The 13,317-nt window shown below is 41.4% G+C and overlaps 1 protein-coding gene across 5 annotated transcripts in view; it reads left to right on the plus strand.

Annotated features, from left to right (window-relative positions):
• The first annotated feature begins 12,391 nt into the window (after window positions 1–12,391).
• The window catches only part of fbxo10 (F-box protein 10), a 52,065-nt gene continuing 51,139 nt past the window's right edge, over window positions 12,392–13,317 (plus strand). For 4 of the 5 annotated variants that reach the window (XM_072589511.1, XM_072589495.1, XM_072589520.1 and 1 more), the window contains exon 1: window positions 12,754–12,906. The gene's annotated coding sequence lies outside the window, so the exon portion shown is untranslated. Of the gene's footprint in view, window positions 12,524–12,753; window positions 12,907–13,317 lie in introns of those variants that run through there. The other variant, XM_072589530.1, reaches the window with a different exon arrangement.

Raw genomic sequence — 13,317 nt, forward strand, 5'->3', positions numbered from 1 at the left:
TAAACCCTTAACACTATGACAGTTCTAGTCTATGTTTGAAAAGTTAAAATCCCTGACCATAACCACCCTATTATTCTTACAGATAACTGAGATCTCCTTACAAATTTGTTTCTCAATTTCCCTCTGACTAGTGGGGGATCTCTAATAAAATCCCTTTCTTGTTTCTCAGTTCCATCCAAATAACTCCCCTGGATCTAGTCACAATCCCTAAGTACAACTGTAATGCTATCCCTTATCAAAAACATCACTCCCCCTCTTTCCTTGCCCCCCTTTCGATCCTTCCTATAGCATGTGCATCCTGGAACATTAAGCTGCCAGTCCTGTCCATCCCTGAGCCCTGACTCTGTAATTGCTATGATATCCCAGTCCCATGTTCCTAACCATGCCTTGAGTTCATCTGCCTTCCCTGTTAGGCCTCTTGCATTGAAATAAATGTAGTTTAATTTATTACTCCTACCTTGTTCTCTGCTTTGTTCTTGCCTTGTCTGATTGTTTGAGGAGAAAGTGAGGACTGCAGATGCTGGAGATCAGAGCTAAGAATGTGTTGCTGGAAAAACGCAGGAAGAAGGGCTCATGCCCGAAACGTCGATTCTCCTGCTCCTTGGATGCTGCCTGACCTGCTGCGCTTTTGCCTGATTGTTTGACTTGCTCCTTTTTCCAACTGCACCAATCTCAGATTGATCTTTTTCCTCACTATCTCCCTGGGTCTCCCACCTTACTAGTTTAAATCCTCCCAAGCAGTTCTAGCAAATCTCCCTGCCCGTATATTAGTCCCCTTCCAGTTCAGGTGCAATCCATCCTTCTTGTACAGGTCACTTCTACCCCAGAAGAGAATCCAATGATCCAAAAATGCCCCTGCCCCAGCTCCTCAGCCACACATTCATCTGATCTATCCTCCTATTCCTTCCCTCACTAGCTCGCAGCGCTAGGAGTAATCCAGATATTACGATCTTTGAGGACCTCCTTTTTAATTTCTTACCTAACTTTCTGCATTCTCCCTTCAGAATCTCAACATTTTCCCTTTCAATGTTGTTGGTTTCAATGTGTACATTTCTATGCACAGCCACAGAAATGTCTGTCAGTGAATCTGATTAGACAGTCCCCGATCAAAATCGATCGCTTGGAACCTGACATACCCCTTACTACATTAGAGCCATTCTCAGTAATAGAAACTTGGCTGTTCGTACTACATTCCCCTGAGAGTCCATCACACCGTACATTTTTCAAAATAGCATACTTGTTTGAAATGGGAATAGCCACAGGAGACTCCTGCACTACCTGCCTCCCTCTCCTATCTATCCTGGAGTTAACCCATGTATGTGACTGTATCTGCGGCTTTTCTCCCTTCATATAACTGCCATCCATCTCAATCCATAGTTCCTGTGAATTCCTTATTGCCTCTAACTGCCTCTCCAACTAACCCCTGTGATCTGATAGGATTTGCAACCAAAGGCACTTCCTACAGATATAATCATCAATAACTTGGAAACTCTCCCTAAACTCCCACATCTGACAGGCAGAGTATATCACTCTACTAAAGGCCATTTTTGAACCTTTACAATCTACAGACCCAGAAAATACCACCATCTTATTGTTCTAAAAAAAAACACTGCTCCAGGTTAGTGCGTATGGTTTATATTTTTAAAATTTAATCAAAAGACAGATCTCATCAAGAAATAACCCACTCTACTCACTATTGTGGATTTACAGCAAGGTTACACTTAAAAACTATGTACTTAACTGTTCCTGTGCTGTAAGCTCTCCCACAAAGGTTCCTCCAAGGTCAGTTGTGAATTGCGCTGTTGTTAATTTTTCCAAGACGCTTTCTGATGTCCAGAGATATTTGAACTCAAACAGCAAAAGGCAGTAATGTGTATGAATAGATTTACATTACGCAAGGCCTGGATGTCTGTTTTTCATCATTTGTTGCTATTTAAAAAGTTCATGTTCAGATAGCTTCAAATAAAATTGAAGTAACAATGACAGCAGAAGTACAAAAAAACAAAGGTGCCACAGAACATTTTTGCACTTTTCAGCTAATTTCCTACTGCTATATTTTTCACACCAAACTATCTGCTCTCACATATTCATGGTGATCTTTACAAAGTCAACCATTTGAATTAGCACATTTATATATTCCTAGATGACTCACTCGTTTCAGAGGCACGACTACTACTTGCAAATAAACCCATGCTCACATTTGACAATTGTTAAGAACAAATTTCTAAGGAAGGGGAAGTTAAGGAGTTGAAAATATGCTAAACAGGGACCTTCATACATCAGTTTAAGAAAAGACAGCAAGCAGCAAATGGTTGAGTTGATGAGAGTTGAAATTATGTGATTGAGAGCAGTCACAGATCCACAAAGACAGCCAGACTTTGGATACTGAAGTACAGCCTGTCAATTTGTAGACAGTGATGTATCAAGATTATAACAGTAAAAATTACCATGAAGCTGATATTTTTCTAGAAATCCAACCAGTTTGATAATGTCCTTTAGGAAAGAAAGCTATCTAATCTGGTCCATATAGAACTCCAAGTCACTTGCACCAACGTAGTTAATGCTTACCTGTCTCCTGAAGTGGACTAGCAAGCCACTCATTTGTGTCAAGGCACTTTCAGTGATTCAAGAGGGATATCCCTCACCATCATTTATTCAGGGAGAATGGGCATAGACAATATATATCAACCTTATTAGTGATTCCCACAGCTCAAGAAATTTTTTAAAAATTGTCTGCAGAATGATATATTTTGTAAGCAGTGCCTTGTTGCAGCAGGACCAATTCACACAATGGGGACTGCTCACTGGAGTACAAAGCCAAGCATTGTCCACTCAATCTGGTCAGTCAAAGTTTCATGAACCCAAGTGCCAAACGCATTCCAGAGACATCCTCCAGTGATACTGTGGCTAATGTAATACATTATTTAATGTTGAAACTGGTTAGTTCCTGTCAAAACTGTATAGAACTGTTTTAAACATTTTTAATCAATGGTGAACCAAATAACCAACGTACTCATACAAAACATTTAATTAGTAAGTTTAAACAGTATTTAAAAATCCATAAAATGAATAGCTGCTTGACATCAATTTATGTGGATATTTTGAACAGATTATTTTCTAACATATTTCTCTCACAGGTATAAAGGTGTACACAATTCCTCACTACAAAACTTTACATCCCTTGCCTCTTTTGGTCTTTTTTTGACGAAAATTCCAGACTCATATCTAGAGTGGAAATAATTTATGTAAACTCATCATGATTTAATTGTACTTTCCTGTCAATGATAGTGTAAGAGAGTCTTAGTTCAACATCTCTCAGTTAGATTAGATTACTTACAGTGTGGAAACAGGCCCTTCGGCCCAACAAGTCCACACCGCCCCGCCGAAGCGCAACCCACCCATACCCCTACATCTACCCCTTACCTAACACTACGGGCAATTTAGCATGGCCAATTCACCTGACCTGCACATCTTTGGACTGTGGGAGGAAACCGGAGCACCCGGAGGAAACCCACGCAGACATGGGGAGAACGTGCAAACTCCACACAGTCAGTCGCCTGAGGCGGGAATTGAACCCGGGTCTCTGGCGCTGTGAGGCAGCAGTGCTAACCACTGTGCCACCGTGCCGGTTCTCTAGCCTGGACTGAAAAATACTCATAATCAACTCTATTTCTCTGTTTCCCAAGTTGCCACAAATTTCCAATTTAGTCAGAAGTAATTATGTAAAATAAGTGTGTGCGTGGGACAATGATGAGCACTGGGACAGACGGCCCCTCAGATTACTTTACGTAGAATTTACAACACAGGCTCAAGACTTCTGATGCAAAGCGTCCAAGCCGATGTTTATTCTTAGTTTCCTCCCCCTCACTTTACATAATCCTATTAGCATAACCTTCTATTTCTTTCTCCCTCATGGGTTTTTAAAACATTTTCTATATTGCATTTACAATGTATGAATTATTCCCTGTGATACAAAGTCTAAACATGGTAACCATTCTCAAAGAAGTTTCTCTTGTATTCCCTTGGGGATTTATTGACAAACAAGTCAACGTTCAGTCCAGCAAGCACCAGACCCCACATCGATCAAGTGATAGACACAATGATAGATCAATGAAATAACTTAAGAGATGCCAATGCTTTGATCTATGATGTGTTCTTGTTGTTTTATACTTATCCTTCTGCAGAAGGTAATTGTTATAATAAGACCATGTGAAGAACATTTTGTCAGCAAGAGGATTCCATTTATATTGACTTTTTCTAACCATGTGTCCACCCTCCCCCCCAAAATGATTCCTCTGAAAATATTGGAATCACAGTCAACCGTAAAATTAAAGTCCCCCTGAAAGAGTATCTTTTCTTTTCAGATGGCAACGAGGACTTCATCATTTATTTATATGATTTAGATGTTCTGGCAGTATATCCAAGATTCTATCCCTGATGGAATAACCAACACCAAGAACATAAGAGTTGCCGTCAGGCTTTCATTTCCACGGTGAGATGTATTGGTATGCTTGTTCCTTCAGCTGACCCTTCTCAAGAATGCAGGTCTCACTGTGTGGCAACCATGTCAATTTGCAGTCTTAATAGCTCTCAAGATACGATCGTAGTTCTTCTTTCTGGGAACTCACTGTTGAGATGACCCACAAGCATTCTAACATTCCAAGTTGCAAACTTTTAAGTTTTCTTCTGTGACCACAAAAGGTGGAGATCCTCCATAATGTGGTAACCAAACAAGGAGAAAAAGTGATGCAGCCTTTTTTTGGGGGGCCTTTTCTAGCCCCCCCTCCCCATTTGGGGTGAGCAGAGGATATACTTAGGTAGACTATTTAGTCACAGATGTTGCTGCCCAAAGGTGTCTAATTATCTTCATGCTGCTGATACTTGTGTGCAGATTCTTGACAAGTGATTCCCAGGTTCACAATCTGTCTTCATTGCCAATTCTCCACTGCCACCAGACTTGGCATTGAAAATGTACTCTGGTAGAAGCCTATTTGTAACAATGTTTAACATGGAGAACTTGATGCAGTTTTGACGACCACATCATTTTGGCAGATTGGTGATCATATTTCAGTGACATGTCAAATTATAATGATTTGGATCACTTGAGCACTAGAGTCTACTTCCACTTTCGCAATAAGTGAGACAGAGTGTTCCTTCTCTTGTTCTGCTGTTGAGGACATTTTGGACTGTGCTTCATCCGGCACCTCCCTCGGTCTTGTTGTCATGGGTGACCCTACCTAGGAGCAAAGATCTTCCAATGGCATCACTCAAGAGATTTTTGGAATGCACAAACTGTTCCAACAAGTCACAATGGTAATTCACGGAGGAATTCCAGACCATTAAACCGAGGCAACTGAAATCACAAAAACCAATGACAGGACAAAGGGAGGAGAGATTCAGAGGAGTTTAGAGTAAAAATTACTTGGAGGAGTTACAGAGCTGTCAGGGGTTAGGAAAAGGTGAAGTCATAAAGTGAATTAAGTACAAGCATGAACATTTTATATTTGAGACTTGGAATATGACTTCTTTATATATTAATTCTAGTTGTGCTGCATTGAATTTCTCTGGTGAACTGTACTTTTAAAGATCTATCTCACTCATGAGGAAACAATTCATATTTCACATCATTCTTCCCAGAGGACTACCCTCTAATTTTAGCATGGAAACACATCATTTCAGTCCAGAGTGAGAGATGAGATTGTAAACAACAATTCACTTGTGGGAAATAACATCATTCCAGAAACACCATAACACTTAACATGCTGTAATAGAATACCATAAATCAAAAACTGTGAAAGATTGCAGGCTGAACATTCTCAGAGCTTTAGTACCTGCTGAGGTACTATATAGCCTGTTGCTGAGTTTATACCAAATCTATTAAGATTAATGTAGCGTTAATGGAAATGGGCATTTTCTATTTTTGATGCTACAGCTTCATTTTTAAGAGCATGAACATACAATCAAATGTAGGCCATTCAACCCATCAAGTCTGCTCCACCATTCAAATCTGATAATCATCAACTCAACTTTCCTGCCTTTTCTCCATAACTCTGGATTCTCTTGCTGAATAAAGACATATCTTTCCCAGCCTTGAATTTCACTTTACACATAATTAGAGACAGTCCCAAAACATACCAAACTAACTCAATCACTTTCATTAAGTTGTTCTTGGCCTGTATTGATGCAGGAGCCTCATCTGAAAGACTTTCTCTATAGGATGCTGTGTCAACTGCTGTGCATTTACATTTGTTCTATTTTTATTGCAGATTCTAGCAATTAGCTCTACAATCAATAACTGAAATTGTGCCATGAAAATCGTCAGCCCTTAAATAAGATGTTGTTAGTGGGACATTGTTAGATGATAATTGGCTTGTCCATTTTTGGACCACTTTAGTTTAGTCCAATGGTCTCCTTTCCTATTTAAGATATATTTAGGCGTGTTCACTTTCCTTTTGATTCCCCCTTCTGTCTTATGAGTTTGAAGAGGTTACCACCCCTTTAATTTACCCATTTAGCCATGACATTGTCCCACTTCAGTTCAGAAGGAGTTCATCTCATTGGTGTAGCTCCTTCCCATCCTATTTTTGCTATCTGTGCCTATGAAAAGCAACCAATCATTCCCAAGCTTACAATTCAGCTCTATGTTAACTAATGGAAAATAAGAAAATGACAGAAACCCTAAATAAATACTTTGTATCTGGTCTCATGATAGAAGTTACTAAGAATACTGAAAAATAAAGGGACGAAAGGGAAGGAGAAACTCCAAACAAGCGCTTTACCTCAGAAAAAGTATGAGGAAAACAAATGAGACAAAAGGTTGTCCAGCAATTTAGACTTTTTCTCTTTATTTGTTCACAGGATGTGGTCATTGCAGGCTGGGCTAGTACTTTACTGCCCGTCCCCGATCACCCTGGAGAAAGTGGTGTTCTTAAACTGCTGCAGTCCCTGGGATATAGGGAAGGGAAGGGAATTCTAAGATCTTGATACAGTTACAATGTAGGAAAGCTTTTATCCCACGTTCTTAAACAAAGTGGTTGTGCATATAATGGATGTATTCATTGTAATCTTCTGAAAATCCATAGATTCCATAGGTCAATGGATGTTTTGTGAATGGAAAGTAGTGTTCCATGGACCCCCATTTTTGGGTAGTTTGCTGTTCATGATATATCGTAATAATTTAGATTTAAATGTGAGAAGTGTGATTCGAAAATTTGCGACAACACAAAATTGGCCAGACAACTGGCAGTGAAGGGGATGCTGTTAATTTCAAACTGATATCAGTGATTTTGTTGAGTGGTCAGAAAAGTGGCAAATGGAATTCAATCTGGATTTGGGGAGGACAACAAAGCAAAGAAATGTACAATAAATAGGAGGGCATTGAGAATGGTAGAGGTAGTGACAGATCTGGGAGGACATGTCCACAGGTGTCTGAAGTTGATAGGATAGGTAGATAAGATGGGAAAGAATGCATATGAGAAGCTTGTCTTCACTGGGCAGACTATCGAATACAAGAACAACAATGTTATGCTGAAACTATATAACCTACTGGTTAAGCCACAGCTTTTGTGCATGGTTTGTTCACCATGTCACTTGACACTAGAGAGACAACAGAAGAGACGTGCAAGAATGTTGTCAGGACTTGAAAATTACAGGTAGGAGGAAAGATTGGTTAGGCTAGGGTAGTTTTTCTTAGAATCGAGGTGGCTGAGGGGTGGCTTAATCATTGGGCATAAAATAATGAGGGGCTTGGATATGCCAGCAGTAGGCAAGGAAGACCTGTTTCCCCTTGTGGAGTGATCAATTATCAGGAGGCACAAATTTAAATTGATTTGCAGAAGGTTTAGAGGGGACAGGAGGAAAACGTTTTCCACACAGAGGGCTTTGGGTGTCACAGTCCCATTTGGTCGATGAGGTGGAAACCCTCAACTCACTTGAAAAGGGACCCAGATCTGCACCTGAAATACTATCACCTGCAAGGCCACAGACTTGATGCTGGTAAATGGGATTAGAATGGGCAGTGTTTGTCCACTGGATAATGGAAGTCAATCCAGGTGTTCCTCAACAGGAAACCCTGGATGAATCAGGACATACAGAACCTGCTAAAAACCAAACATGAGGCCTTCAGATCAGGAGACCTGCTCAAATATAAGGAATTCAAGTATGACCTTCGTAGAGCCATTGAGACAGCCAGGGACCAATACTGATCAAAACTAGAGACCCAGACAGACACCCGGAGACTATGGTAAGGACTGAATGATATCACAGGTTTTAAAAAGAGTCAGTACAAGATAGCAGATGATGACACATCCCTTCCAGATCATCTCAATGCCTCTACGCTCCCTTTGTGCAGAATTTCAGCGGAGAGTTAACACCTATTCCAAAAAAGTCCTGACGAACCTATCCCAACAGTCACTGCATCAGAGGTCAGATCAGTTTTCCTTCGTGTGAATCCAAGGAAAGTGATGGGACCAGGCGGAGTATCAGGCCGTGCACTCAGAGCATGCATAGATCAACTGGCAGACATCTTCTCAGACATCTTCAATCTTTCCCTGCGGCAGGCTACTGTCCCTGCCTGTTTCAAGAGGGCCAAAATCATCCCTGTGTCTAAGAAGGCTCGTGCAGCATGTCTCAATGACTACCGCCTAGTGGCTCTAACTTCATGGTCATGAAGTGCTTTGAAAGGCTGGTCATGGCATTAATCAACTCCAGCCTCCCCACTACTCTCGACCCATTCCAATTTGCCTATCGGATCAACAGATCCGCATCAGATGCCATATCACTTGCCCTTCACTCCTCCCTCGAACATCTGGACACCAAGAACAGCTACGTGAGAATCCTACTCATTGACTACAGTTCAGCCTTCAACACCATTATCCTCTCGATTACTAAACTTAGTGATCTTGGACTAAGCCCCACTCTCTGCAACTGGATTTTCAGTTTCCTGACCCACAGGACACAATCAGTGAAGATTGGGGACAATATCTCATCCTAACTAACACTCAACACTGAAGTCCCCCAGGGGTGTGTACTCAGGCCCCTACTATACTCACTGTATACCCATGATTGCATTGCCAAATACCAGACTAATGCCATTTACAAGTTCGCTGATGGCACCACCATAGTCGGTTGAATCTCAGGTGGCGACGAAACAGACTACAGACGGGAAGTGGAAGACCTGGAAAAATAATGCACTGAGAACAACCTAGCTCTCAATGCTGGCAAAACCAAGGAACTCATTATTGACTTTTGGCGGGATGTTACTCATGTCCCCCTGCACATTGACAGCACAGAGGTGGACTGAGTGGAGAGTGTCAGGCTCCTGGGAGTGGTCATCCACAACAAGCTTTCTTGGACTCTTCATGTGGATGCACTGGTTACAAAGGCCCAACAACATATTTTCTTCCTCAGGCAGCTGAGGAAATTTGGCATAACAGTGAATACCCTTGCCAATTTTTATAGGTGCACCATTAAGAGCATTCTGTCTGGATGTATCACTACCTGTATGGCAACTGCACCATTCAAGATTGGAAACGGTTACGGAGAGTGGTGAACTCAGCCTGGACAATCATAAAGGCCAACCTCCCATCTGTAGAATCCATCCATCAAGGAAAGGCCGCCCGCATTCTTAAAGATCCATCCCACCCTGGCAATGTTTTTCTACAATCCCTACCATTGGAAAGAAGGTACAGAAGCCTAAACACATGCACCAGCTGGTTTAGAAACAGTTTCTACCCTACTGTTGTTAGAATACTGAATGGACTCACAAACTCTTAACATTTGCCTGTACCTGTGTTTTTGTATTTGCTGCTGTTTACCTATTATTTACTTATCTATGCTACTTAATTCTGTGATCTGCCTGTATTGCTTGCAAGACAAAGCTTTTCACTGAGTCTTGGTACACTTGACAATAAATTCAATTCATTCATTCAATTCATTCATTTGTTTATTCAGCTGGTACAAACACAATTTGTACCACCTTCTGTGTAACTTTCCTTTTGTCCACAGCTCATGAGGCTAAATATCTAATTCCTTTCCACAAAATGTTATCTTGGATTGTCAATTCATCTCTGAATGTCCCATATACTCTGACAGCAACAGATGTGTTCTTGATGCATTCAGTCCATCCTTTCATCTCTCATTCCTGCAACAGGAAGGAACTAGAACAAATCTTTTCTTTATAGCAGAGAATACTGAGGGGGTCGTGATTGAGGTGTCTTACATTATGGAGGGGTATAGACAGGGTGAATAGAGAACAGCTGTTCCCCATGGTTGAGAGGTCAATCACGAAGGGGCATAGTTTTAGGGTAAGGGGCACGAGATTCAGAGGGGATTTGAGAAAAAAACCCTTTCATTGGGGACATTGGGAATCTGGAATGCACTGCCTGGGAAGGTAGTGGGAGGCTGGTAACCTTACAACCTTCAACAAATATTTAAATGAACACTTGAAATATATATTCAAGGATATTGGACAAGTACAGAAATTGAGATTAGCATGCCTTTAATGGTAGTGATGAAGATTGCAGACTTGATGGGCTCTTTCTGCGTTATATGACTCAATGACAATTATTCGATAAATGTGTGAAAGTTAAGTCACATGCTTAATGTTTACTATTTTGGAATTGTATCGAGGGACCGTGAATAGATTTCCGCTGCAAATTTAGATTCACAAAGCATGAATACTAGCTGGTATTACAGAATATCCAAAAATAATAAAATTTGGATTGTCTGCCATGTAATCTTGTTGGCAAGTTTAAATTCCAGTCGTTGTTCAAAAAAGTATTGGTAGGTTTTGGAGATGTTCTGACTGTAAGCGATATAAGTACTATAGTAACATACCTGGCCATGTTAATGACTCATAGCCTTTTCAATAATAATTGCCTCAGTTCTTATTTAAAGGAATGTCAACTTCTCATTCTTGAAGTGGCAGTTTAGGGAATAGAAAGAGAAAATGTACTCCAAGGTTTTATTTTCAGCGTGAGCTCTGAGGTTTTCTTCGTGCAGAAACTTGTCTATTTGAGGGATTTTAAATATATAATCACAATCAGCAAATAATAGCCATGATTTGGAGATGCTGGTGTTTTACTGGGGTGAACAAAGTTAAAGATCACACAACACCAGGTTATAGTCCACCAGGTTTATTTGAAAGCACTAGCTTTCGGAGTGCTGCTCCTTCAACCAACACCTGATGAAGGGGCAGTGCTCTGAAAGCTAGTGCTTCCAATTAAACCTGTTGGACTATAAACAAATACAGTAATACAGCTATTACAAAAAGAATTGGTTTGAAATACATAAGTATTGATTATTCCTTTCTGCTGCTAACTGCTTAAAATATTATAGAATTGGTTTTATTTAAAAATATATCAAATAGTGGATAAGTATAGGTAGGGAATACAGTAGTGTATTGGAAAATGGAAAAGGTGATTCATCTGTGCGAGTTGATTTGTGCATAATCAGTTAATGTGTACAAAGTTAAAAATCACACAACACCAGGTTATAGTCCAACAGGTTTATTTGGAAGAACTAGCTTTCGGAGTGCTGCTCCTTCAACCAACACCTGATGAAGGGGCAGTGCTCTGAAAGCTAGTGCTTCCAATTAAACCTGTTGGACTATAAACAAATACAGTAATACAGCTATTACAAAAAGAATTGGTTTGAAATACATAAGTATTGATTATTCCTTTCTGCTGCTAACTGCTTAAAATATTATAGAATTGGTTTTATTTAAAAATATATCAAATAGTGGATAAGTATAGGTAGGGAATACAGTAGTGTATTGGAAAATGGAAAAGGTGATTCATCTGTGCGAGTTGATTTGTGCATAATCAGTTAATGTGTACAAAGTTAAAAATCACACAACACCAGGTTATAGTCCAACAGGTTTATTTGGAAGCACTAGCTTTCGGAGTGCTGCTCCTTCAACCAACACCTGATGAAGGGGCAGTGCTTTGAAAGCTAGTGCTTCCAAATAAACCTGTTGGACTATAACCTGGTGTCGTGTGATTTTTTTAAAAACTTTGTCCAACCCCAGTCCAACACCTGCGTCTCCACATCATGACTGTTAATATGTGTAAGGAGAAAGTGAGGACTGCAGATGCTGGAGATCAGAGCTGAAAAATGTGTTGCTGGAAAAGCGCAGCAGGTCAGGCAGCATCCAAGGAGCAGGAGAATCGACGTTTCGGGCATAACCCTTCTTCAGGAAATGTGTAATTATGTGTAAGTTCATTTCAAAGGTACCTCGCTGGCACAGGACACCTCAGTACTCCCACCTGCTTCGTGCAAACAATTTAGGATCTGGCTGAGAGTAAAGCTACTTGGGACCAATGACGCGGGCGGTGAGTTTTGAAGTGTTCGTGACTGGGGCGCAATTAAACACATCCAATTCCCCGGTGAAACAGTCAGCGTTTGAGTGTTCAGTGCAAGCCTAACTTTTTAAAAATTGCACGTCGGACTGAAAGTATCAGGGTTTGGTGTTTGCAGCACGCCCTTTGAATGGATTTTCATCTTCTGCCGATAAGACCAGCCGGTGAGTTGCATTGAGTGGCAGCATCTTGTTGCTCCCAGGGTGTGCCTGTATTTTGAGTTGTATTTCTCTGCCTTTTGGAAGCCTGCGGTTCATCTCCCTAACGACCGTGCGGTTGCTAGGTGATGTCACCCGCGGGCCGGCCCGGGGCTCGCGATGCCAAGCGGCGGCGGTGGCGGTTTGTGGCTGTCGGGGGGGGGCGCGAGGGAGCCGGCTGGGGGGGGCTCGCTGCTCTCAGCTGCTGTGCGGGGCCGATGGCGCGGTGCGAGGCGGCCGGCGGTTGGTGGTGGTGGTGCTGCTGCTGCTGCGCCCAGGCCGGGCCGAGCGGAGAGTGAGAGTCCTCGGGCTGCGGGCGCCATGTGTCGGCCTCACTGAAGAAACAAAAGGTGAGCACCCGGCGCTGCTCGGAGAGAGTTAGTCCATGACCCCTCTCCCCAACCACATTAAACTCTGGGAACCGACACAAATATCCTTCTAAAACGAAGAAAGCGTCAACTGAAAGCAAATCCACACTGAGAAATCTTTTAATTTTAAACCCACGTTACATCTGAGTAAAGCTTCGGTGTCTCCATGCATTTATTTTAAACTATCAGTGATCCCCATGTATTTTCTTAAAACTATCGGATCCCATGCATTCTGTTAGCAGCTAAGAACAAGGCAAAATACCACACAGTGAAACAATACTGTACCAGACCATTGGGGCCATCCCTAGTACTATGTGTAGTTAGTTATCCACACTCTGGCTTATGCTTTCCTAGCTTACAGCGTTTGCCTTTCAAGGTATTTATTATTTTCCC

Source organism: Chiloscyllium punctatum, chromosome 2 (genome assembly GCF_047496795.1).
Source record: "Chiloscyllium punctatum isolate Juve2018m chromosome 2, sChiPun1.3, whole genome shotgun sequence".
Taxonomy (NCBI): Eukaryota; Metazoa; Chordata; class Chondrichthyes; order Orectolobiformes; family Hemiscylliidae; genus Chiloscyllium; species Chiloscyllium punctatum.